The following is a 25,811-nucleotide window of genomic DNA, read 5'->3' on the forward strand; positions in this document are numbered from 1 at the left end:
AAGTTGAAATCAAGGAAAGTTAAGACTTTTCAAATAAAAAGACTGAAATGTGGCGGCGCCACCTCAGAGGTCCCACCTGTGGACTCCTGCTGGTCACCACACTGCCCTTCTGTAGTGTTTCCTGTAGTTGTCTAGTATGAGAGTTCATCCAAAGCAATTAGTGGTGGTGGTCAGACTGAGAGGTAAAATCACAAGTTTCCTGGAGTGAAGAACCTAAAGAAAGAAGCATTGCAAAACATAAGCAGACTAAATACAGCCAACACCCACCAGGGCACCTACCAAATTTAGGAGAACCTAACTATTTTTGGACTGACTGTGTTATTTGCCCTGGATAAATGACCCATTTGTTGACATGGCGTACACATGGCTCTCATTCTCTGTTTATCTTCAGTCCCGATAGCACCTTTCATTCTAACCATACCAAGACCACACGTCTCAGACGACTACAGCCTCTGTAAGCCCTAAATAACTGGCCTTTTTGAATTATGCAAAAAAATACCATTCATTATTAAGATAAATTTACATTTTTAACACACTGTGTATTTTATTGGTGAAGCAGAAGAGTGGTACATGGTGCTGTCTTACGGCTCTAGGGATATGGTTTAAAATTCACCTTAGTTGGTGTGCATGTGAAATTTACAGGGTCACTCCACATCTTCTCTGAGTGCTCCAGATTTCTTTCTGGATTTTAAATTGAATAAAGACTACTTAGCATGGTGGTGTGCCCAAGTATACTCCCCAATGGACTAGCTTCCAGGCCAGGTTACTCCCCAGATGTTGACTGGATAGGCTCTTGCTTCGCTTAATCCAGTGAAGATGGAAGAAGAAGAAGGTTGAGAGTATGGATTGACACACAGGGAGAAATATGCAGCCTTTGCATCAAGGTTGCCCTCTTCCAGTAGCTATCATTAAGAATTTATTGAAAACTCTTCTGCCATTACATTCAATAGCTGGTCATTAAATCAGTGTTGTGATCTGTGTCACCTTACTAAGTGTGACTGTTCTCACCCACTAATGGCACCTTGTGGACTCTGACCTTTCGCAAGCAGCACTGACCAAAAACATTTGAAAGGTTATCTGCATCCCCATTGATGGTGTAGCACGTCTTTGAGGTTGACTGATCAAAAGTGAACTGAAGAACAAAGCACATGAGGGTGAAAAAGACAGAGTGTAGCAAGGAAAATCTCAGGGACATGAGTGAAGCTACAGTATATAGCTCATGACCATCCATTAGTTCATCTATCCATGTTCTGTTTCGGGGCTATAAAGAACTGGAGTGTATCTTGGCAGACCTGAACATAAGACTGAATCCAGAGCCCTGGATGGGATTGACAGCCAGTCCCAACATTTGATAAAATCTTAAAAAGATTATGTTTTAATGATCTGTCCATTCACTTTTGGACCTGTTTCTGCTATTACTGAGGAGGCTGAAGAAAAAAGGAGATGGCTCCACCATCCAGGATATTACCATCTTGGCTTGACTCAGAGTGCCCCTGCAGCAAGATGAATGCCGATTTCTGGGTTTGATGCCATTTGTATGGCCAATGGTTTGGAAGGGACGGGGTTTCTGGGCTCTTCCTGGACCCTCATCTTCTGAATGACCTTGCACTCTCACACCAGGTTTGTTACCTTGGTGTGGTTCTGAAGTGCCCTGGGGATACATGCTGGACAATCTGAGAAGCTTTGCATGTTTGTAGATTTGTATTCAACCCTTTGTTATTTTCCAGGCACCCCATGAACCTGAATTGGTAAAAGTGTGCGGTGTGAATTGGATAACGGCAGGCAGTGTGGTGTAGTGATTAAGACTTTGGAGGTTGTGGGTCCAAATTCTGCTACTGACAACAAGTGCCTGTGCTCCAACTAGAAAAACAAAAGAAATGTAACCAATTGTATCATAAATGTTATAAGTCACCTTGGATAAAAGTGTACATCCAAATAAGTAAATGTACAGTGAGCTTGAAAACGTGATACAATGGAACCTCGGTTTGCGAGTAACTTGGTTTACGAGTGTTTTGCAAGATGAGCTAAAATTTGTAATAAATTTTGACTTGATAAACAAGCAAGGTCTTGCAATACGAGTAGTCCGTATACGCTTTGTCTGCTGAGCATCACGTGATCACAACTGAGCTGATGGTTCTTCTCTATCTCGCTGCGTGATTGTGGGTAATCATCTCCTATTCTCCGTCTGAGTCGGCGTGCCTCACTCATATAGTCAACATCCGTATGAGCATATACTGTTTACTACAGCATTGTGACTGCATGTGTGTGTGTGTGTGTGTGCTGTGACGTGCGAGTCCTCGTCTTGCACCCCAAAACACGAAGCTGAGTCTCAGTACTTTAGCCACACCAGCATTATTCAACTTGAAACAGCAACAGCGCGGTTATTTATTGTAGCGGGATCTGCCGCTCTCCTATACACGAACACAGAAGTCAGGTAGGGTCGTGCCCAGGTTAGTGGCCAAGTAATACTGCGCCCTGTGCATTTATAATGTTTGTTGTTCCTTGTATCACCCATCGACAGCAGGCGCTTATAGCATGTCCACAATCTTTTTGGATTCGCTTTTACGGCGAACTGCTACAACGCTGGGAAACTGCGATTGCTTTGGGACGCTCTTCCGCGTGTCGTCCCTTTGGGTAGAATCCCACAAGAGTTTATAAACTCACTCCGACCAGCCATGATTCTTTTCAAAGGTAAAGTGCAGGTTAATTTGTTTTATGTATTTTTACTTTATATTTTGTATTAATCATTTTTATATGAATAGTTTTGGGTTGTAGAATGAATCATCTGAGTTTCCATTATTTCTTATGGGGAAATTCGCTTTGATACGTGAGTGCTTTGGATTGCGAGCACATTTCTGCAAAGAATTATGCTCGCAAACCGAGGTTCCACTGTGTAACTTTGTGACTTTTTCACACTCCAAGTGTGTTTGCTTTGTTCTGAATCAGGGGATGATGCATTACTTTGTTTAAATTTCCAGTTAGTTTGGTTGCGTTTCATACTGCAAACTTTCTAGCAAACCAGAAGTATCAGTAAACGGCCCGTGGACTTTTCTCATTGGGCAAAAAGGGTCGACAACAGTTGTGTTTGTGTAGTGCCGCATTTTCTGTAGTTATTAATAGGAAGTCTACTTGAAAACTGAGACGCTTCAAATAGCCGAGTGTACAACAGAAGCCAAGGTCTGCTGAACGGCAAACACTAGGGCTCATCACGTCATTTTCTGTAAACTGTATGCTGTTGCTGCGTATTAACTCTTATGAATAAGATCAGCCATGGACACACAAAAAGGTTTGGGGCAACCACCCATATATTATACCGGGCTGCAAAAGGTTTTTTAGTAGTTGCACTGATGTGCGCAGTTCGAGTTCTCAGTATGAATTGATTTCTAAAGACAAAATGGCATCTTTATAGACCAGGTCCCGGAAGTGATGTCATCTTGGACGCCGGGAGAGGAAGTGATGTTTCAAGATGGCACCAGAGCAGGAAGTGACATCTTTCGTGGTGCCAGAACCAGAAGTGACACCTTTCGGGGGCACAGAACCGGAAGTAATGTCTATCGGGGCCACAGAACCAGAAGTGACACCTTCCGGGGCCATGGAAGTGACGTCTTTCGGGGGCGCGGAACTGGAAGTGACATCTTTAAATAGTAATCAGGCAGGTTTTCCCATATTTGGTCTGCAGAGAAAACATAGGAAGGTTTAGCGCACCCCACCACCCCCTGCCCTGGCATGGAATTACCTTCTTTCAGTCCACTCAGCTTCCTCCTATTTGCAAGTGTGTGACACTCTCCAGTAGTCACAATATGAGCATAACTTCAGTTTAGCTGATCTCAACCCACACGTCCTCTGCTTAACTCTTGTGCATATCTGGTAATAAAGTTTATTTCAGAATGCTTGACTAACATTCACTAACATGTCAAATTTAGTGCGTGCATCACTTTAGTCGTGTAAGATTTGCGCTTTTGATCGTTGCTTGCACAGGATAGTGCTATTCGTTTCTCGACACCTCTGAATGTGTTTTGATCAACCCGATCACAAGTAAATGTATCCCTATTTTTAAAACACAATTAACTGCTCTTTGATCGTTTGTGTGAGAGGCTCCGGGACTGAATCAGTTGCTGCTCTGATTGAGCGAGTAATTGTGTTTTATTCGAATTGTGTTACATTTGTATCTGTGTGTTTGTTTATTTTTATTTTTTTTTACCTTTTAACTGCTTTTAATGCTCCGTGTTAATTCTCAACTCATTATGTTGCAAAAGAGATTCCACAATTACTGACAGTAGACCCTCAGTATGACTACCACATCATGTACAGCTTCACCCATAATGCTCAGTATTTCATGTAGATAGATCAGTCCCGTGTCGAATCACATTCATACCTCAAGTGAAGCTCTCCCGGATTCACTTAGCACCGCACAGAGACCACTCTTTCCAAAGGTGCTCAGTATGGTTGTTTTGGTCTGTACCAGAGTCCGATTGGCGTGTTCACATGTACCTAAACGAGCTGTAAATTTGGGGACATCGCACCAGAGTACGAAAAAAACTGGTCCTAAAACCTAGGTGTGAAAATGTCTTTAAAATAGCTGAATACTAATTCTTCTTCACCAGATTAAAATAAACACAAGATTTAAGATGACTACACTCCAGCTAACCCTTATGGAGGAATAACAATCCCTTTTGTTATCTGGCTGCTTATCATCATTCAACAAATGCTGTGTTCCTGTTGGATTGGGAAGTCGCAATTTCTAAATCCCCAGTAGGAGGTTTCATCTGAAATGCCACCACAAGTCAGAGTTCCTACACAGAAAGTCGTGAGAGCCTCACCAATCCCAACCTCAAAATCCAAGATGGCTGCACTGTGCATCAACAGAAGTGAAATCTGTGGTATTATACAGTTTATTAACACTTCTGTCTATTTATGTCTCATTAAATCAGTCGTACACACAGTACTGTCCAACTTCTATATGTGGACATTTTGTTCCGGATGTTTGGATGTGCGTAATGCATTGTCTGGTAGTTGTCTGTATTCCAAAAGAGCAGGCACAGCAGAGGTTTTCCTGGAGGTGTCTGCATTAGACTTCTGAATGTTTTACTGGAACGTGGTCAGCTCATGGTGTGATGTCATTCCCCGCTCCGATATGACTTCTGATCTACTGTAAGGGGCTCATGGCAGCACAATTGTTAGCACTGCTGGCTCACAGCTTTAACAAACTGAGTTTGAGCCCCAGCTTGGTCACTGTCTGTGTGGAGTTTGCATATTGCGTATTTGTGTGAGCTTTCCTTCGGATACTGCATTTTTGTCCCTCCGGCCAGGACAGGGTCGGCTATCTATAATCTTACAAATGGATTGATGAGGTTTGAAAATAGCTGGAGAGATGATCTTCTCCAACATGGATTGCCTATAATCATCCCAAGGAAGAGGAATAACTTGAACAAATCACCAGTAAAAAAAAAATAAAAAAGTTTATGAGCTTTGCAGAATGCCAACACTTAATAACTAAGCTTCAGACAAATGCAAATCCGCAAAAACATTTGTGGAAAATTACAGCTCCAGAAGCGGTTAAATGTCGCCATGTCACAGATTAGCGCCGATGAGTGAGCTGGGAATCCCTGCTTCTGGGAGCAGTTCTGAATGTGTTTTTTTTCTGTACTAATCAGAGATGACAGGGATTACGACTGCTTTGGCATTACAGTGGAAAGAGCTCTTAAATCCCAGGAGTTTCCTGGCTGTGAGATGGTGACTCAGACAACACATTTGTGTGGCTGCTAGATAGAGAGCAGGTCCTGGGCACTTGATGCCACATATTTCACTGGCCCTACATTCATAACCCCCAACACTTAGTCTGCATTTTTTTTGCTTTTTATTTTTAAGGTGGAAAGTTTTCTAAAAAATAAGACGTGGCTGCAATTAAAAGAAATGAATGCCTCCTATGAGCTTTCTTATTTCCTACACATGTAAAATTTGTGGTTGCATTACTAAGTAAGTGTTAAATATTCAAGATGTTTTATGGCAGGTGCCCGAGATTGTTAACCAGCAGAATATGCACATAAATTCTATAGGAAAAATGAGTCTCTACCAGTCATGGAGTTATTATTACATACTGTATGTGATTTAATCATAATCAATAAAAAAAGCCTTCCTCTAGAGATGATGAACGTCTGATGTGCATGTGATCAGACACTGGTAGACTTTTATATTTTATAATGCAGTTAGTTACCCTGTAAAAGCACAGCGGTTAGCACTGCTCGCTCACACATCCAGAGATCTGCGTTCAGTGTTCCCGACACAGGAATATCACACAACCTTATTACAGAGGATTAAGTGATAATCCATCCTCAACATGACATCTTTCTAAATGGAGTCTTTCCTTGGAAGAACCCGGTCAGACTTTATTTTAGAGAGTAAATACATGTGGGCAGCCCAGAGCTTCGTTTACCGACCTTTAATTCTCAGCCGGGACAAGATCTACGTCAGGAAAGTCTCCCTGTTTCTGAGTTATTTTACTCGGGGCAAAAGATGTGCGGAATGCACTGGGTGGGTTTTTGGTTTTAAATGGAGCCGATGTTGATGGAGACATGGTACTTGAACGAGTGTACATTGGGGTTGATTGGCACACTATCCAAAATGGTTCCCAACTTTAGAGCCTGTTGGGGTAGTCGACCAGTAATCAGAAAAAGTGGTTTCAGAAATGTAATGGGTGGAATATTTTGATGTACTGTAACTTGATTTCACAAGCATCATTTTGTACAATTCCTTCAGAAAGTATTCAGATCCATTCACTTTTTTTACTTTCTCGTATACAAAGTATAGGGAGAAAGTATCATAATCGACCCAAAATTCAGCCTCGAGGTTTTGATGAATCTCGATGTTTTAGACCTCCCTGAATCCGAAAATACCATTTTTGGAATTATGTCTGTGTGTGTATGTGCGTGTGCGCGCGTGTGTGTGTGTATGTAAACACGATAACTTGAGTATGCTTTCACTTAGGTCAACCAAACTTTGCATACAAGTGTTAGGTACAAAATGTAGATTTTTATCGACTTATGAGCTATTTCCGCTAACTTGAAGTATTTTTTTATTCATGCAGCTGCAAAGTCTGATTTATTCAACTTTACTTTTATAATAATTGTTCAATATATTATTAATTTGATTTTATCCCGTGCTTCACCTCTGGACTGGTATTGTGCAGGTGATGAACGGCACACTTTTCCTCTAGATGTGCCAGTTAGAATTGAGGCCAAAAATGTTAATCTTGGTTTCATCAGGCCAGAGAATCTCATTGCCCATAGCCTGAGAGTTCTTTAGGTGTTTTTTTGCAACATCTAGCGGCCCTGTTATATACAGTATTATTTGTCACTCTGCCATAAAGCTCTTGGTCTTCTGGAAGTTTCTCCCATCTCCACACAAGTTTCTGGAGCTCAGCCTGAGTGACCACTGGGTTCTTGGTCACCTCTCTTTCCAAGGCCCTTCTCTACTGATTGCTTATTTTGGCCGGGCGGCCAACTATAGGAAGAGTCACAGTTTTTCCAGACTTCGTCTGTTTGAGAATTATGGAGGCCACTGTGCCCTTGGGAACCTTTAATGCTTCACAAGTTTTTTTTGTTTTTTTTTTTGTAGACCCTCCCCAGCTCTGTGCCTTGACACAAGCCTGTCTCAAAGCGCTACAGGTAATTTCTTCGACTTTCTGGCTTGGTTTTTGCTCTCATAAACACTGTCCACTGTGGGACCTCATATAGACAGCTGTGTGCATTTCCTGATCAGGTCCAATCAATTGAACTGACCGCCGGTGGACCCAAACAAGGTGCAGAAACATCTCAATGACGATCAATAGAATGGGATTTACCTGAGCCACATTACAACTGTCATAACAAAGATCATGCATACTTCTGAGTATGTGATGTTTAAGTCTTTTATTTTTAATACATTTGAAAAAAAAAATCAAAAATATTGTCTTTGCTTTGTCAGTCTGTGGTATTGAGTGTTGTTTAATGAGAGCAAAAATGAATTTAAAAGATTTTAGCATAAGGCTGAAACATGACAGAATGTGTAAAATGTGAGAGGGTCTAAATATTTTCTGATGGCACTCAATGTATAAATAGCTATGATAAATAATAAACTGAGCTTTGAAAAAATACAACCTATGACAATTTGAATGGATGTCACATACTGCTGAGCACGTCTTAGCAGTTATTAGTTTAGTGTATCAGCATGGCATCATTCAAAACAGGATAAGCAGATACTGCGTGAAAAAGAAAAGTGCCAGAGAAGAATTGTGAACAGAGAACACCACAAATGTGAAACAGGACCATCTGGAATGTATTGTACATAACATTTTGGGGAACAAAACGTACACAAACATGTTTAACAAGCTTAAAAGAGCACTTCTGTCTTGATCAAACAAGCTGTTGTCTGCTCTTGCATTGGTCATTTGTGCACTTATGTCTATGGAACGCTGTCATTACTATTTATTTATTAAAGGGGTTTCAAAGGATGGTTGGATCTATCTATCTATCTATCTATCTATCTATCTATCTATCTATCTATCTATCTATCTATCTATCTATCTATCTATCTATCTATCTATCTATCTATCTATCTATCTATCTATCTATCTATCTATCTATCTATCTATCTATCTATCTATCTATCTTTTATGGTGCTTTTTCAGTGTATCTCCCTTTCCTGGGACTACTTAGAAACTCATTATCTCTCAGTGTGATGAAGAGAATGCCATTTATATATATCTGTCTGTCTGTCTGTCTGTCCCTCCATCAGTCATGCATTTCCAATCTTTGATTTTATTTCCTTTTATTTCTACATCTCTGGCCCTGGGATAAGCTGGATGTCTCATCTGAAGCTGCCAGGATTCCCCAGATCTACTGTATCTATTATATAGTGCCATTCAGATCTATCTATCTATCTATCTATCTATCTATCTATCTATCTATCTATCTATCTATCTATCTATCTATCTATCTATCTATCTATCTATCTATCTATCTATATGCCTGTCTGTCTGTCTCTCCGTCTGTCTGTCTATCTATAGCTATGCAAAAGATATATTGTCTCAACCCCGTGGTGCAAACGTCTGGAGGAAGAAAGTATTGGCCAGATGAATAACGTTCACTGTCTTTATTTATTAACACCAAAACATGAACAATGGAGCAAATTAATTATGTACACCTCAAAACCCAATGTTATGGCCCCGAGTAATGCCATCTTCACCGCTCTGGACCCCAGGACCTGCCTGCACTTAATGCCAGTTTCCCCTGGCCTTCATATCAATGTCTTGTCTACTCCTTGTCTCTCTCTGGTGACACGGTTTTCAACCAACTTTCACCAGTCCAGAAGAAACCAGAACACACCGCAATCCTTTTTTCATCCACTGGACATTTGCATATGCAACTGTAAATCCACCGATTCGTCCGTCTGCGTTTTCTGAGCCCGCCCCACTCCTAGCCTAAAGTAGGCCAGAGTTGCATGGGACGTCAGTCACAGTTTCCTTTATTTTTGTTTTATTGTTGTTAATTATTCCACTAGACATTAGAGTATAAATAGGTGCTGAGAGACAGGCACAATAGCCTAAGCACTATGGGGTATAGCAAGTTCTGCCACATCAGCTCAAGTTCAGCTCCCCTGACATGTGTGGTTTTAAACCCACAAACCACAGCAGAGGAATAACTGTTGTGTTGGTCATTTGGAACATGGTCCACACAATTTGAAAATAAATATAAGAAAATATTGTGACTTGCTTCATACACTTAAAAGTAAAAAATGAAATACTAACATATTGTTAAATACCTTTCACCCCCTCTCTTCCCAAAATGCAGCAGGGGCTTCCCAATGAGCCCCCATCATCAATTTTCCTCATACAACCTCTACTCCATGAGGCTGCAAAAACTGACATTAAAAACTCATCCCCAGAAGTGACCACAATCAGTTGATCATGGAAATGTGGTCAATGACATCTACAAATAAGGAGTGACGCTGCACCAGGCCCACGCATATGCAAAACAAAAGTTATGATGAATGTCTAAGGACACCTGATAAACACATAGATGGATATAAACGTGTTTCTATGCATACAGCATACGAGGGTCCCATATTATTGACATTTGACCACAGAAATGAAGGAATGTTCCTGCTGACATTCATGGCTTCTCTGATGCTGAAAGTGACTTCACAAAGCTGTGTTTCATTATTTAGTTGTAACAGTTTTTATTATTACTGTGGTGTCATGATCAAGTAATAAGAGTCAGAGCCTCCTACACCAGTGCAGCTTCTTTTTCATTCTAAACCTCCAGGCCAGCATAGGAAATGTTCTTTATTTCTTAAACAGAAAGAGTGTAACTCTCTGGAAGATCGCAGCCTATGCAGAAGTCCTAATGCAAGCACATCAACAATAAAGAAAATGTAGAACAGGGCACGTACAGCGTGGAAACAAGCAGTGACATAAGCTCCGACCCGCTTACCTTCCTGGTTACGTTTAGCACATTATGTAAAGCAGATAAATCCTTGAACTAAAAATGGAAACAACAGACACAGATTACTTTAACCTCTTTCATTCTCAAAATGTCCCTGATATCCTGTGCATTTCAGGAAATGCAGCTACTCCCAAATAATTCAGTTTTAGAAGAAGACATACGCAAACATATTGCGTGCTAGCAGGTCAAGTTATTGTTTCCTCATGCAAACAAGGTTTCTTTGTGGTAGTTACTGTAAAATATAAGGCTATGCCAAAATGATTTCTATAGGCATCGTATTTTATTGCAGTGGAAGTGAATCACTCAGGGTCACACAGTTACTCGATGGTGCCACTGAAACTGCGACGTTTTGGTTTATAGGTCAATGGTGTAACTCACTAAGCTATGTTTTGTAGTGCCTTTCTGTGCTGCGTACCATCACCAGGGGCCTCATGTATAAACGGTGCGTATGCACAGAAATGATGCGTACGAACATTTCCACGCTCAAATCGTGATGTTTAAAACCTAAACTTGGCGTAAAGCCACGCACATTTCCACGGTACCTCATACCCTGGCATACACAATTTCTCCGCTCGGTTTTGCAGACTGGCGGCACCCAGCGTCAAAGCAGTGCTACTGTTCCTGTGTGGTTACCCTTTCTTTCTTAGACCCACATTCCTGACGTGGCTTTATAAATACACTGAAACTAACTGCATATTGTTTATTAGTGTAATACATCTGATTGTAATTAACCTGCAGCAATATAATGGGCCAGGGAATAGCCATAGTATTCCAAATACCATAACTGCTTTAGCGTTGTTACTCACACTGCATCTTCTTCTTCTTTCAGCTGCTCCCGTTAAGGGTTGCCACAGCGGATCATCTTTTTCCATATTACTCTCACTGTACCACTCGGAGTATTTATATCACTGTATCTGAGTGGGGAATCACAGCAGCAGCTGATCGGAAAGAGAATTATCGGTATACAGTTTAAAGCACACGCTGCCTCAGCCACGGCAAAATGCATCAAAGCCTTTCCTGTACGGACCTCGCGTTTCAGAAACAGTTTCATCCCAAGAACTATAAATGCACTCAATCAGTCCATCAAGTGCTCCTTGTAGAACTGTTTGTACTTATAAGTACAATTACCTCACTGTAAACTTGCACTACATTTATAATATTGCACAACCTGTGCCACTTTATAAAGCGCTTATGATGACGATATCACTTTTAAGATGAAATGCAGCAAAATATGTTGCTTATAGTATACAGATAAAACTTTAACTTCATTTAAATAATCTGTATTGTTAATAATTAAAAATGTGAGGACACGGTGCCGCAGCGCTAGCTAGTTCACGGATAGCTCCTGCCTTGCGCTGTATTAATGCTGGTGCTGACGCAACACTGGAAGGATAGACGGATAGAATATTTAAACATGTACTACGAAGATATTTCAGTGTTCCTTAAAAGTTTTGAAGAATCAGCGTTCTAAGCTTACAGATGGCTTAACGTCTATTACAGAGCTGATTGTGTGGCGATTGGGCATTTGGAGAAAGAAAAGTTAGGACAGGAATTGGAGGTTAGCATGTTTGAAAGAGACAGTACTGCTACAATAAATTATTTCATTGAAGGTCGCGCATAGCGCAGCAAGCCTCTTGTGTGAGACATGAAAAATCACTGCGCCACCGTGTTCCCATGTTTAATAACATGCTTTCATTCCTATCATCATGAAAAAGATATTACGTATACATCTCAGTATTTTAATTATTCAGAGAGCTGTAATATCACGAATGTAATGGATTCTGTGTCCTGTCGGAGAAAGAGAAAGAATGGAAGCACGTAGTGATTCACACACAGAGCACATAGAAGATCAAACACAGAACAAAGCATTTAACGTACTACTTTAGTTACGATGGGATTTGAGAAACTAGTAAAATAAACGATTTTAAGATGAAGTTTATAATGTTGTACTTTAATGACAAAATAAAGTACGTGATTAAAGTGGAAATTACGAGATTAAAGTTGACATTTCGTGCTTTTTTCCCCACTGTGTGCCTATTTTTTTTCTCTGTACCCCAATAAGCTTTCATATGACACTCAGACGGTCCGCTACGAGTCGCCTTTTCATGCCGACTTTGATATGTGACAACTTCTTTTTTATTTTGGGCACTGTGCGACTTTGTGAACTTGAGCTTTCGAGATTCTCCGACACGCTATGTCACTCGATCCACTTCCTTTTGTAGATTATACCACTGTTTAAACCAACAAATAGTACGTTTTTCCTTTGCCTCCACTTGGTATTCGCTGAAATTCTTATATTTTCCCCTGTGCTTTTCCCATTGTCTTTTCACAGAAGGCTATTTATATCGATTTGCATATTCAAAGAGGCATAATTCTGGGAGGAGTTGGGGCGGGACAGAAGGCGCGTGCATGTGCGTTACTTTTCACGCTGATCGGGATTTATGTAGTGGAAGAACGTGAAAGTTTGCGTACGCACAGATTCCTGCATCTGGATTTTTCTGTGCTTACGCATCATTCCCGCTTTTGTGCTTACGCCATGTTATAGTGTGAGTTCTACGCACGGCGTTATACATGAGGCCCCAGGAGTTTTACAAATACAGAGAGGTACTTTAATTGTATGTTATAATGTGAACACAAACAGGTTTAGGCATTCATTTACGGTCACCCAGGCCAAGACTCAATTACCAGCCACTTAGTCACACTAGATAGATAGATAGATAGATATGAAAGGCACTATATAATAGATATGAAAGGCACTATATAATAGACAGATAGATAGATATGAAAGGCACTATATAATAGATAGATATGAAAGGCACTATGTAATAGATAGATAGATAGTGTAAAATGAATAGACCTTGACATCAAAAGAGGTTTGGGGCAGCCACCCATATACTTGACTAAGGCTGCAAGAACTGAGATTTTGTTAACATAGTAGTGTACAGGTTTAGTTCTTCTAGCTGCCTCCCATGCGTACGTGTGTGACAATAGATAGATAGATAGATCTCAAACACACTATATAAAAGAAAGATAGATAGATCTGAACGGCAATATATAATAGTTGTATCTAAATGGCATTATGTAATAGTTGGATCTGAAAGACAGTATATAATAGATTGATAGACCTGAAAGGCACTATATAACACATAGATCTGATGCTGTGGGAAATTGCGTCAGAGGTCCTCTTGTGCTTTTTCATGTGCACTACAGATGAAAGAGGAGAAGGCGTTAGCGACCGTGTTGCCTTACCCTGGGATTGGGCTGCTCTTACATTACTGGAGCCCTGAAGCTGCTCTTCATGTGTGCATGTGGGATTTGTGGCAGATGAAATTTAATATAAGTCAATGTAAAGTATTACGTGTAGTAACTAAAAATAATAGATTTGAAAAGACAGTGGGAGGTATGAAATTTGAAAGTACGTCTTATGAGAAGGACCTGGGAGTCATAACAAACTCATCACTGTCTACATCCAGACAACAGACAGAAGCGATTAATAAAGCTAATGGGATGTTCAGTTTTATAGCAAAAGGTGTGGAGTACAAGTCAAGGACGGTTATGCTTAGGCTTTATAACACACTGCTGTGGCCTGATCCGGAGTACCGTTTTCAGTTTTGGTCTTCATATCACAAAAAAGACTTGAAGACAGAATGTCAGGTTATATAGCGCCCTGATGTGTGGAGTACAAGTCCAAGAAGGTTATGCTCAACCTTTATAATGCACTGGTGAGGCCTCATCTGGAGTATTGTGCACAGTTTTGGTCTCCATATTACAAAAAAGACCTATCAGCACTAGAGCAAGTCCAGAGAAGAGCAACTAGGTTGATTAAGACTAAGAGGGATGATCTATGAGGAGAGGCGGAAGGAGTCAAACCTTTCTTAGGTTAAGTAAACAGAGATTAAGAAGAGACATGGTTAAAGGTTTTTAAAATTATGAAAGGAATTAGTACAGTGGATCCCAGTTGTTACTTTAAGATAAATTCTGTAACAAGAACACAGCAATACAGTTGGACTCTTAAGGGGTGATTTAGCACAAATATTGGAAGGTTTTCTTTACACAAGGAGCCATAAACACATGGAATAAATGACCAAATCGTGTGACAGAGAGCAGGACTTCAGGGACCTTCAAATCTCGATTTGATATTATTTTGGACAATCTAGTTGAGTAGGATGGACAAGCGTATTAGGCTGAATGACTGCTTCTTGTTATAGTGTTTCCAGTGTTTTAATATATATCGTGGAAACAAGACTGTGTCACTTTTAATAGGACAAGCAACAAAATAAACAGAACAAAAGAAATCAGAACTATAGGTCCAAAGAGTTGCAGGGTCCAGAATGAACAATGGCTTCCCATCATCTGTGTTCTTAGGTAGGGGATGAACCGGAAGAAAGGGGACTTCTGGTAACTAAGTGGAAGTGACTGCAAGTGTCTGAGGACTCCTCTTCCATCCTTCTAAGGAAACAACGGCACAAGCTGATACATTCAAGTCTTTCTCAACCATACTTAGCAGGACAGAGCCAGAGGCACATAACACTTACAGTATGCTTGTGATGATGCATACCTTTATATATATATATATATATATATATGTTTGAAATAGTTTACTGTCAAATAAATGCAAAGAGTACGCGACACGTGTTACACGCCATGGCGCAACGTTAGGGGCATCGCCTCTGGCGCTGACGTCCGAGGTTCGATTCCCGAGAGGGAGTGCAGTGGAGTGTGTACGCCTGATGAGCCCAGAATGAGGGCGAAACACGTGTCGCGTACTCTTTGCATTTATTTGACAGTAAACTATTTCAACCATTCTATGATCTGCTCCTCACAAACTGAGGGCACCGTGGCGGATGTTAGCAGATTGCTGGCCAACCACAAGCGTTACCTGGTAGGTAACCACCCATACAATCAGATTGTGACACAGACTACGAATGCCGTGAATATATATATATATATATATATATATATATATATATATATATATATATATATATATATATATAGTATAATTGATTTATTTTGCATTTGGTTGATAGTAACATTACATGGCATATTCAGGGTCACCAAGAGAGTCACACTTGAGCAAATCAATGGAAGAAGTGCTATATAAATAAAATGTGTTATTATTATTATTCTTAATCTGTAACCTTATGGTTTAAAGTTCAAAGATATAGCCAAAAATCCATGCTTCCAATCAAAAGAACTTTATCAAATGTCTGCCAGGAAAAGACACTTTACAAGTAAAAAAAGTATTTTGTTTTCAAGATTTACTTGGAGTTTTACTGACTCGTTTTGGCTCAGACCTACAGTCTTATGGTTTAAAGTCCTATATATGAACTACTCTGCCTCTTAGAAAAAGCAACACTCCTGCAGTCATTCCAGAGGATTCATGACATTAACGATGTATTGGAGCAGCATGGTGGCACACACGGAGCAGCACGGCACTAGGTGACAGGGTGTCCTTCCTGCTTTGTTCGCTATGTGGAGTTTGCATGCTGTCCATGTGCTGGTTTTCCTTGCACATCTTAAAATGCACTCATGGGGTTAACAGGTGACTAGACTTTTGGCCTGAGTCTGAGTGTATGCCAGAGTGTGCCCTGAGCCACACAGGCACTCTGAGGCATTCTAGTTTAATTTCAGTGATGTCAGGGTAGGCTTCAGCTCCCTATGATCCTGAACATCTATTATGAGAGTTAAAAAAGTGGATGGATTTATACTATACTATATACTTTTTTTATATATTGTGTGTCATTTTAACAGAACGGAAAGGCTGAAAGCAAAGGGTTAAAATGTGCTATTTTTTTAGTTAATTTTTTCTTTTTATTTTTTATATCTTTTTACTTATTTATTTTGTGCATAAGTATCGTTGCCTATATTCTCAGAAGCTTGGCGATTTAGGGATTTGCACAATAGATTTTCTCAAATCACTCCAGGTACTGTATCTCACATAGTGCTGTTTTCTTCTGTCTCAATATTTGACTCTGTGCCAACTCCAGGATTCCCCATTCTGCATGCACCGATAGCCCCGCTGACTCCTCAGGCAACAGGAAGCATGATGCAGTGAATGGAAAAAAAAAAAAATGTCAAAAATGTAGGCAGCCTCCCTCCTCCCTCCTCCCTCCCGCCCTCAAGCTTTCCCCCTCCCTCCCTCCTCTGTGGAGCTCAAGCTTGAGCAACTTCCCGTTACATCACTGCCCAAATAAGGAGCTCTCAAATCTCTTTTACTATCTCCAGTCACCTCAGTGCGATCCTGCTCCCCCCCCCCCCCTCCACCACCACCACACACCCCTCTCCTCCCTAGTGCCTACTGAGCTCAGCAGACTGCTCATGCTGTCACAGGAGAGAACCTTTCTCATGCTTTCCGAGAGTCAGACTGCTTTTTTGTAGCGCTGCCTGTCATCCCTCCTAGCAAGTCAGTCTGTGTAGCTATCCGCCTGTCTATCCCTGATTCCTTTGAGAAGGGTGTCGGAATACTGCAAGGAACAGAAGCGGCTGCCTTTTCAGAAACCCTGCTAACAAGTTGTGTTTGTGTGTGTGTGTGTCTGTATTTTTTGGTTTAATTTAGCGGCTTACTTTCTGGAGCTGATATGCAGCCTCTCAGCCTCAGCTAGAGAGAGAAGAAAAAAAAATTAAATAAAAACAAACTGCACACAGGAAGCTTGCTGTGCACCTCACCACTTCATTCATTCATCTGATCGGCTGCTTCATGTGTTAACTCAGTCGCACCCAGGATTTTAAGAACACACGGCACAAAACGACGAGACAGGTAAGCTTGGCTCATGTTTTCTGGGGTTGACTGTTTTACTCTTTAACTTGGCGCGCACACACACACACACACTGTAAAAGAAGGCATTGTTCTCGGCTCATTCATTCTTTCTCTCGCTCACCTTCCATACAGCATCTATGAATCAGAGGGCGCTGCGAAGGCTTACTCCGAGCCGAATCTTAGTGAATGAATCTGATCTAGAGGCGGCGTGATTGTTGTTTTTTTTTTTTTTTTTGGTAAGGGTAGGTGCCTCAGCTCTACTCAGTTACAGCCCATGTTAGACAGAGAGATGGTCAGAGCTGATGACCTCAAGTGTGTAGCAGTAACAGGCTGATGTTCGCGTATTCCAACGGTTCATTTGACGTGCCGTCTGAACCAGCTGATCCTGTTGAAGCAGTTTGGAGACGGCGCTAACAGGGAGGTCGCTGTGCTGTTTCTTAGGGGGCTCAGCTGGAGAACACTTGATTTGGTTAGTCGAGCATCTCTCGACTCTTCAAGCTGATGGTTTGCTTCTTCCCGCTGCACGTTTCCATGTCTCCTAATTATCCAAGTAACTTTCATGGCCAACTGAAAACCTGAGGGAAACTCCGCTTTGCCTTTTTTGTACGCCTCATTCCCTGATCGAAACCACACTCTTCAGTAAAGAATGTACAATTTCCTTATTTCATCTATACAGTTTAAAAGTGTTGTAATTATTTGGGTAGAGTGGAGTGGTATGGTGGCACACAAGTTAGCGTGTCCAGCTCACAGCTTCAGGAGTCTGGATTTGATTTCCAGTGTGCATTTTAAGAGTCTTCTCCTAATCTTCAATTTTTATTTATGGTGAGAGTCCGAAGTGGTCCTCACTGAGTGTGTGCAAGTTTTGTTTTGTATTGGCCTCACTTGTGGGGTTCATTCTTGCCATCCTACTGATGTAGGCAGTGTGGCATAGTGGTTAAGGCTTTGGACTTCAAATCCTGAGGTTGTATGCTCAAATCCCACTACGGACACACCATGTGACTGTGAGCAAGTCACATGACCTGCCTGTGCTCCAATTGGAAAATCAAAAGAAATGGAACCAACTGTATCATGTTGTGTTGTAAGACACCTTGGATAAGGGCCTCAGTAAATGATGTTGCTTGGATTGGCTGTAGCGCTTTGCAAACCCATCTTCGGAAAAGCACGTTTTTTGAAGTGGGATAAATGGAAATTTTGAGTGAAATCGGAGCTTTTATGTTAGTCGATTTTGCTGGATATTTTAGAGCTGAGGCCCTCCAAGAACAAGTTTTTCCCTTCTCCCTTTTCATTTACATATCCTGAACTATTTAAAACTTATCACTTCGCCCAGCAAATGAAAGCTGCATTTCACACGTTCTTTAGCGTGCTTTCACTGCAGTCCCAGAGATGCCTTGACAGCACACTGAAGATCTCTTTAAGTCTGCGCTGAGTGCCTCTTGAATCTTGTACAGTAAAGAGCACGCTGATGATCCTCTGGCGCTTGGACAGGTGCAACGCTGTGGTGTGTTTTATTTTTTTGTGGAAAATTAAGATGCGTTGAAGACTGGACAAGAACTGCTCAGATTTTACTGAAGAAATGGGCCTCATGGTGACACAGCAGGCAGTTTTCTTGTCTCTTTACTCTTGGGCCCTATTTTTTTTTTTTCGTCTCTCTCTGTTCTTTTGCAAACAGTTCTAATATTTCTATTTGGTGGAGTCCAAAGTCTTAAGTGACCAAAGACATGTTGGCGGGTCAGTTTGGATTTCTCAGTTCCCCATTATACTTACAGTATTTGTACAGTCTGTGATGAACTGGCATCCCCTCCTGGTAGGGGCTTGGGCTGCTAGTCCCTCTGTTTTTGATATGACCACAGATGATTCAAAGCATTAAAAATGAGTAAAAATAGTTGCTGTAATTAGTAGTTGGTAACCATCTCCTGACAATAAGGCTGACAATAGCTCATAAATGCAGATATATGTATGCCTTTTGTGCAGGGTTTTGCTGTATCTCTTATCACACATACATGCTCACTTCTCAATGAGGTGTCATTTTGGCGATCATTGGCACATTTGGGCCGACGGGTTCAAATCCTATTGTATGTGTTACGTGTTTGTAGATTCCCAACATGTGTAATGTCTCCATGTTTTTCTTTTCTTATTTCCTTTTCTGGCACTCAGGTTTCCTTTCATATAGGTTCAGTTAACCGGTAACTTTTAACGCCCCACATACTAGTGAGTGATGGTGTTTGTGAAAGTGTGCCTCATTACCTATTGAAGCCTTATACTCAATGCTGCTGGGATAGGCGCCAGCTGCCACAGCCCTAACCGTGGATGGAGTCGTTTGTTTGTTAGGTTTTGAATTAACGAATTACTAGGTGTCATTAAACTAGTTCAGTTTAACTTGGAGTTTTGAAAATTCTTATCCAACCATTTTCAGAATCCACATAAACCAATGTTAGGGGCTGGAGCCTGTTAACGCGACAGGCCGCCATGGATGGGGTGACTTCATATGCATACGTCCACTTTCAGTCATTGGAGGACACTTTAGAGTTGACAATTAAATCTTTGAATAATTGTTATTTATTGTCATTACTATTATTATTTTCCAAGGTGACTTCCAACTTTTGAGATACATTTCTTTTGTTTTCCCAATTGGAGCACAGGCAGGTGAAGCCACATGTTCACGGTCACACAGTGTCAGCAGTGGGATTTGAATCCACAACCTCAGGGTTTGAAATCCAAAGCCTTAAGCACTACAACATGCTGCCTGCCGAAACATTAAAATACACGTAGGTTGCTAATGAACAAGAGTGAAATTCTACACAGGTCTCACCATAAGTGACCTTTCACAATGCGGTTTTCTCCACATACATTAAAAACATCCAATTCATCTCTCAGCTCATTCAAGTCTTTAAAATACACAAAAGGCTCCAAAGAAATGGATGCAGCGGAATTCTTTCAGCTGATCTGTTTGTCATGTTTTTGAGGACATTGGTGGAAATTAAGATCAAGTGCATTCCGGATGGAAGTACTTCCTCTCACAAAGGGACATGGGAGTCTGAAACAAACAGAGAGATGCTGGCACCATTTAAAGACGTACAGTTATCTGGATGCTAGTTGACCAAGTGACCTTGGTGGACTGCATGATCAGCCTTGGTTTCGTCTGACTTCTTGCACTAATGAATCATGGGAAGCCAAATTCCATCCTTGCAACACCTGGTTCAAGATAGGAAACGCGGCTGTACTGGTTGTTAGTGCATCACTTGTCACACTTACATATACGCAAATATGGACCCTTTAGGTTTTGGACTACAAACCTCAAGGCTACTGACTCATTTTTGAGACCAAGCAAATGCTCCGATTGCACAAAAAAAGTAAAAACTTGTACTACGTAATTGTAAAGTAGCTTGCAGTGATGTTCACTAAAGAAAGTTGTTATATCAAATTAAATCATGCAGGAAATGCTGAAGAAGGAGCCTTTTTAATGGCAGACAGGGTTAGGTTGCATGAGCTCCTCGTGTTGGAGTTCTAATGTAGCTGCATCCTTGACCACATGCTGTAATGTTAGTGGCAGCGGAGAAGAGGAAACAAAAGCTCCAGGATGAAGGTAATAAAATGCCCTGTTGACCCTTGGATGATGCACACAGACAAATGTCCCACATTCATTCTCTGGCTAACCAGGGTGGGCTGCAACCTTATACCGCTGACCTTGTAAAGGAAATGTGGTTATGGTATATTAATAAATGAATTGATATTTGTTTAAGGGTTAAATTAAATATAGAGATTTGTTATTTCCATAACACATTTAATCAAGTTTTTTTTTATATATATGAAGAGATCCCCCCCACAGCTTATTAAATTTTATATATTGTCTCATTTACTTATTCGGCTGACACCTTTATCCAAGGTGACTTGCAACAATTGGTTACATTTTGGTTTGCTTTTCCAATTGGAACACAAGCAGGTAAAGTGATATGGTCACAGTCACATGGTGTCAGTAGTGGGATCAGAACCTACAGCCTCAAGGTTTGAAATCCAAACCTGTAACCTCCACGCCACAGCTGAGCGGACACTGCAGTGAACTGCCACCCCATCCAGGCCTGGGTCCAGCATTACAGATGCCACTGTGGTAATCTTAGACCCTTCTTTATTTTAATTTTTGTTTTTGCCAACTGTGTTATTGCTGGAATTATTTCTTGAGTATTTTGGCTGTCTTTTTTGCTGTAACACACCTACTGTAGCGCATCATCGGGTTATGTAACGCTTGGCCTATCCATTCATAAGTCATAACTCGTGGATTACTCTTGTCTGTTTAGTTCTCTGTGGGGGTGATAAGTTTGTGCAGAGGTGGCGTTAACAGTTTTTTTTTTTTTGACTGTCTCAGTCTGCAACCCTGAGTCATCACCATTAGTCTGATGACCCTGGTTATTCCCAAAGGCTGTTTCTAAACTGTCGGCTTGTGCCTTTAATAGCTGTGGTTCTACTTGCTTTTTTGTGGCTTATTTTACTGCTACTACATCAGGCCAGTGCTGTCCCGTGCTACAGTGAAGTAGAGATAACAGCGTTGTTGTCGCCACCTTACCACTCCTGCCACAGGAATTGTGACATACAGAACATTATTATTGTCGTGGTATATTTAAAGATTCCTCCTCCAAATGTCTATCCTTCTGTTTTTTTCCCCATATCTGCTATTGCACTATTTCTACATCTTTTTAAAAAATTCCATCCATTGGTGTAAAACAGACATATATTAGAAGCAATGCAGGCCTGTCTGTGGTGTGAGCCTCATTTTTAAACAAAAATACGAAAAATCAGTGAGTGCACGGAAAAAACATCGTGCAACACACAAAGTCCCACGTTTATTACAGATATTTGTTTGAACATACTGCATGATGTTTTATGATTGTGTTTGCTGCCTGTAGTTTATTGTTAGCTTTTTTACTTTACCACTTTGAACTAATTACAAAGGGGGGGCATGCATACAAATGTGTATGAGTTACACCACCCAATCACAGTAAATAATCGCTCAGACTAGCTTCATAGGTCATAAAGGCTTCAATTTCACAGCTCTTTTATGTAGAGGAACCGCTGTGTCTCGAGTTTGTGTCCCAGAGGGGGTGTTTGCTTCCAGCAGTAATATGCCGTCTCGGTCAGAGCCCACCACACTATATATATATAATTGAATACAGAGCACTTGGATTTTAAGGGAAAGTTAAGTTTATACGACTACATTGAAGTGACCAGAAGCCACTAACAAATTAAAGGATGAGGACCTGTCAGCCATGTCTTTACAATAAGCAGTAATGGGTTACATTAAAACAAATGATACATATATATATATATATATATATATATATATATATATATATATATATATATATATATATATATATATATATATATACTAGTGGGTTCACCCCCAGCTCGCTTCGCTTGCCAACCCCCTGGCCTGCGCTGCACACCAGCCACTTTGTGTCTCTGCCGCTTGTGTTGTGAAGAGGGGGGCTGAACGCACCCCAAGGAGATGAGGTTGCTCCTCCAAAACCCCCTCTTAAACGGTGATACAATGGGAAACAAATGCAGTTTTTTTTTTTTTTTTTACCTCTTCTTTGCTCGATCAGCTGCTGTTTTGCTGCTGCTGCTGCCGTGCCGCGTGATCTGCATCTCACACAGCACTGCAAACATTTAAAAGCCTGTACTGCAGCTCTCCTACTCTCTGTCTTTTATTTCTGGCCCTGGACGTAGTTAAATCTATTGGCACAAAGTCTTGTCTCACGGGACGTGAGTTCTTAATATTATTTAGTTTATGATTTAAAAACAGAATAAGAATCTGAAAATCTAACAACATCACTTTAAAGTTTGATAAATTCTGAAAAGTGTGATACCAAACATAAATGTAGGTTTTAAAAGAAGCCCTATTTAAAGCGTGACATAAAATGTGACATAAATACGTCACATAAACTCATTGCACAAAATCGTTGCCCTTTAAAGCTTAGGATTTTATATATAGAGAGTATATATATATATATATGTGTGTATGTATTTCAGATTTGAGATTTCTAATGCACACTCTTCTGGAGTCTTTTAACAGTTAAAATATATTGTGAAACTGAATACCCCACTATGTTTTAGTGGAAAAGGAGCGTAGTATTGACCTAGTCATCAGTGTTTAGTAAGATAATATTTAATAAATCTCAAATATTGAGGCTGATAGTATGTTATGGCACTACACTGTTTTCTCTTGAACTAAAAGTGGCTGTTATGTAAAATATGGTTTGCTTTTTTTTTTGGCTCTTGGACAGTCAAGTGCAAGCCCCCAGAAACAGCTGACAGAATTAGATTAATGTGGATTGCTCTGCTGTCTTGAAAGCACTTGGTGCAAATCTGTAATGAAGTGCCTTTTGAGTAGAGATAACACGCTCTTCTTATTTTTATGTGGTTTTTCCAAAGGAGATTTCCAGCATCAGACTCCTGCTTTCGGGGCAGTTAGCTCAGCCAAGTTGACTGGTAGGAGTGGATGTGTGAGTTTGGACTGGCATCCACATACTGTGGGTCTGGTATTGAACTTGTGCCATGTCTTACAGAGTTAGGCTCCTCTTATCATAATAAGTTTAGTTAAAATTGTAATAAATGAAATGATTTGTATTGAGGGCGGCACGGTGGTGCAGTGGGTAGCGCTGCTGCCTCGCAGTTGGGAGACCTGGGGACCTGGGTTCGCTTCCCTGGTCCTCCCTGTGTGGAGTTTGCATGTTCTCCCCGTGTCTGCGTGGGTTTCCTCCGGGCGCTCCGGTTTCCTCCCACAGTCCAAAGACATGCTGGTTAGGTGGATTGGTGATTCAAAATTGGCCCTAGTGTGTGCTTGGTGTGTGGGTGTGTTTGTGTGTGGGTTGGTGGGTTGGCACCCTGCCCGGGATTGGTTCCTGCCTTGTGCCCTGTGTTGGCTGGGAGTGGCTCCAGCAGACCCCCGTGACCCTGTGTTCAGATTCAGCGGGTTGGAAAATGGATGGATGGATGGATTTGTATTGACTTCCAGTGAATTGTAAGATGGTCAGACATGCAAATGCACTTAAGTGTTTCACTGTACTCGGTATACGTGATGGTTTGAACTTAAACAATTCATGCTAAGCTTTATTGTGATACAGTGATTGAGATAAAGGTGGAGAAAATAGCTGTTGACTGTAATTATGCACCATACTTCATAGTCTGCAAGTTAATTCTACCAGGATAATTGGAGGGCAAGGAGAGGACTACACATGCACCATGTCCAGGGCACAGATTTAATGTAACCTGAGAAAGCGTTTGGATAGCGAATTTGGAAATTGAACTGTAATCCATCGTCTGCTGAATCTGTTTGATCCAAGTGTTATACCTGCTCCAGAGGCCACTGGCACTAAATTGGAGCCATCCATGGATTAGGTGCCAGTCCACTACAGACTGGCACACTCACCCACTGATAAGGAGACGATTATTCTCACAGCCGTGACTTGGTGTACGGATACACAGGGAGAACATGCAAACTGCACACTGACAGGTCTGGGTCAGCCTTTGAATCTTCTCTGTTGGAGGTGTGGGGTAGCAGTGCTTACATTTGTGCCACCCTGTCTGTGAGAATGTTATTGTACTGTTTGATTGTTATAATTAGATATTTTCTTGTAATCATGTTAGTCCTTTAAAGCTTTAATTTAATATTGTTTTTTGTATCAGTAAGGTGCTGCTGGAGTATGTGAATTTCCCCTTGGGATTAATAAAGTATCTATCTATCTATCTATCTATCTATCTATCTATCTATCTATCTATCTATCTATCTATCTATCTATCTATCTATCTATCTATCTATCTATCTATCTATCTATCTATCTATCTATCTATCGCATATCTTAAAAGAGAATTGTGTTACCTTATGCAACAGTAAGAGGTGCCAGCTTAAATTATAGTTGAAGTGTGTAAGTGAGCCCAAACCCTCTGTAAATTTGTAATATTTCCTTTAAATTTGTTACAGTACAGTGATTCAGTAAAAGGTGGGGAACATACCCGTAGGATTCTGGTGACTGTAATAAAAGTACTGTTAGTTTTCTTCTTGATCTTGAACAGCTCTTCAAAGTGAAGGAAAACACGGCGAAGTGAACAGATGCTCATTTTTCCCCACCACTGCAGTGCAGTTGGAAATTGCTGGAATGGCAAATTCTAAATTTGTGTCATTTTTTTTTATTTCCATTGTGTGTCTCTTGAACTTTTAATTTTTTAAAAACAATTAACCCTAGTTTGTTTTGTGTTTTTCAATTTCGTGTTATCTGATTTCTAATTAATCCTTATTAAATTTCCTGTTGTGTGTTTGAACATATTTTATTACCTCCTAAATGTGTTTGAACTTGCATTTCCAGCATTGGGCCAGAGGACTCAGAGACTATCCTAGCCTCACATGCAGCAAAGCAAGAAAAGTCCTCAACAGTCCACTCCACTGTGCACTCATTCACCCACTCTCTTTCCTTATACACCATTTTAGAGTGTTCACTCGACCTAACATGTGTGTCTTTGGGTGTGGATGGAAAACAGGAGTACCTGATTAAACAATCACAGAGGGACAGCTTATAAAC

At 40.8% G+C, this 25,811-nt stretch overlaps 1 protein-coding gene across 7 annotated transcripts in view; it reads left to right on the forward strand.

The window, feature by feature from the left end:
- LOC114665340 (HIVEP zinc finger 3) overlaps positions 1–25,811 on the forward strand; it is a 488,325-nt gene that overhangs the window by 319,949 nt on the left and 142,565 nt on the right. Inside the window, exon 1 of one of the 7 annotated variants that reach the window (XM_028819851.2) lies at positions 16,767–17,241. The exons of the other annotated variants lie outside the window; for them this stretch is intronic. The gene's annotated coding sequence lies outside the window, so the exon portion shown is untranslated. Of the gene's footprint in view, positions 1–16,766; positions 17,242–25,811 lie in introns of those variants that run through there. 7 annotated transcript variants of the gene reach the window in all.

This window comes from Erpetoichthys calabaricus, chromosome 14 (assembly GCF_900747795.2).
Source record: "Erpetoichthys calabaricus chromosome 14, fErpCal1.3, whole genome shotgun sequence".
NCBI classification, from domain to species: domain Eukaryota; kingdom Metazoa; phylum Chordata; class Cladistia; order Polypteriformes; family Polypteridae; genus Erpetoichthys; species Erpetoichthys calabaricus.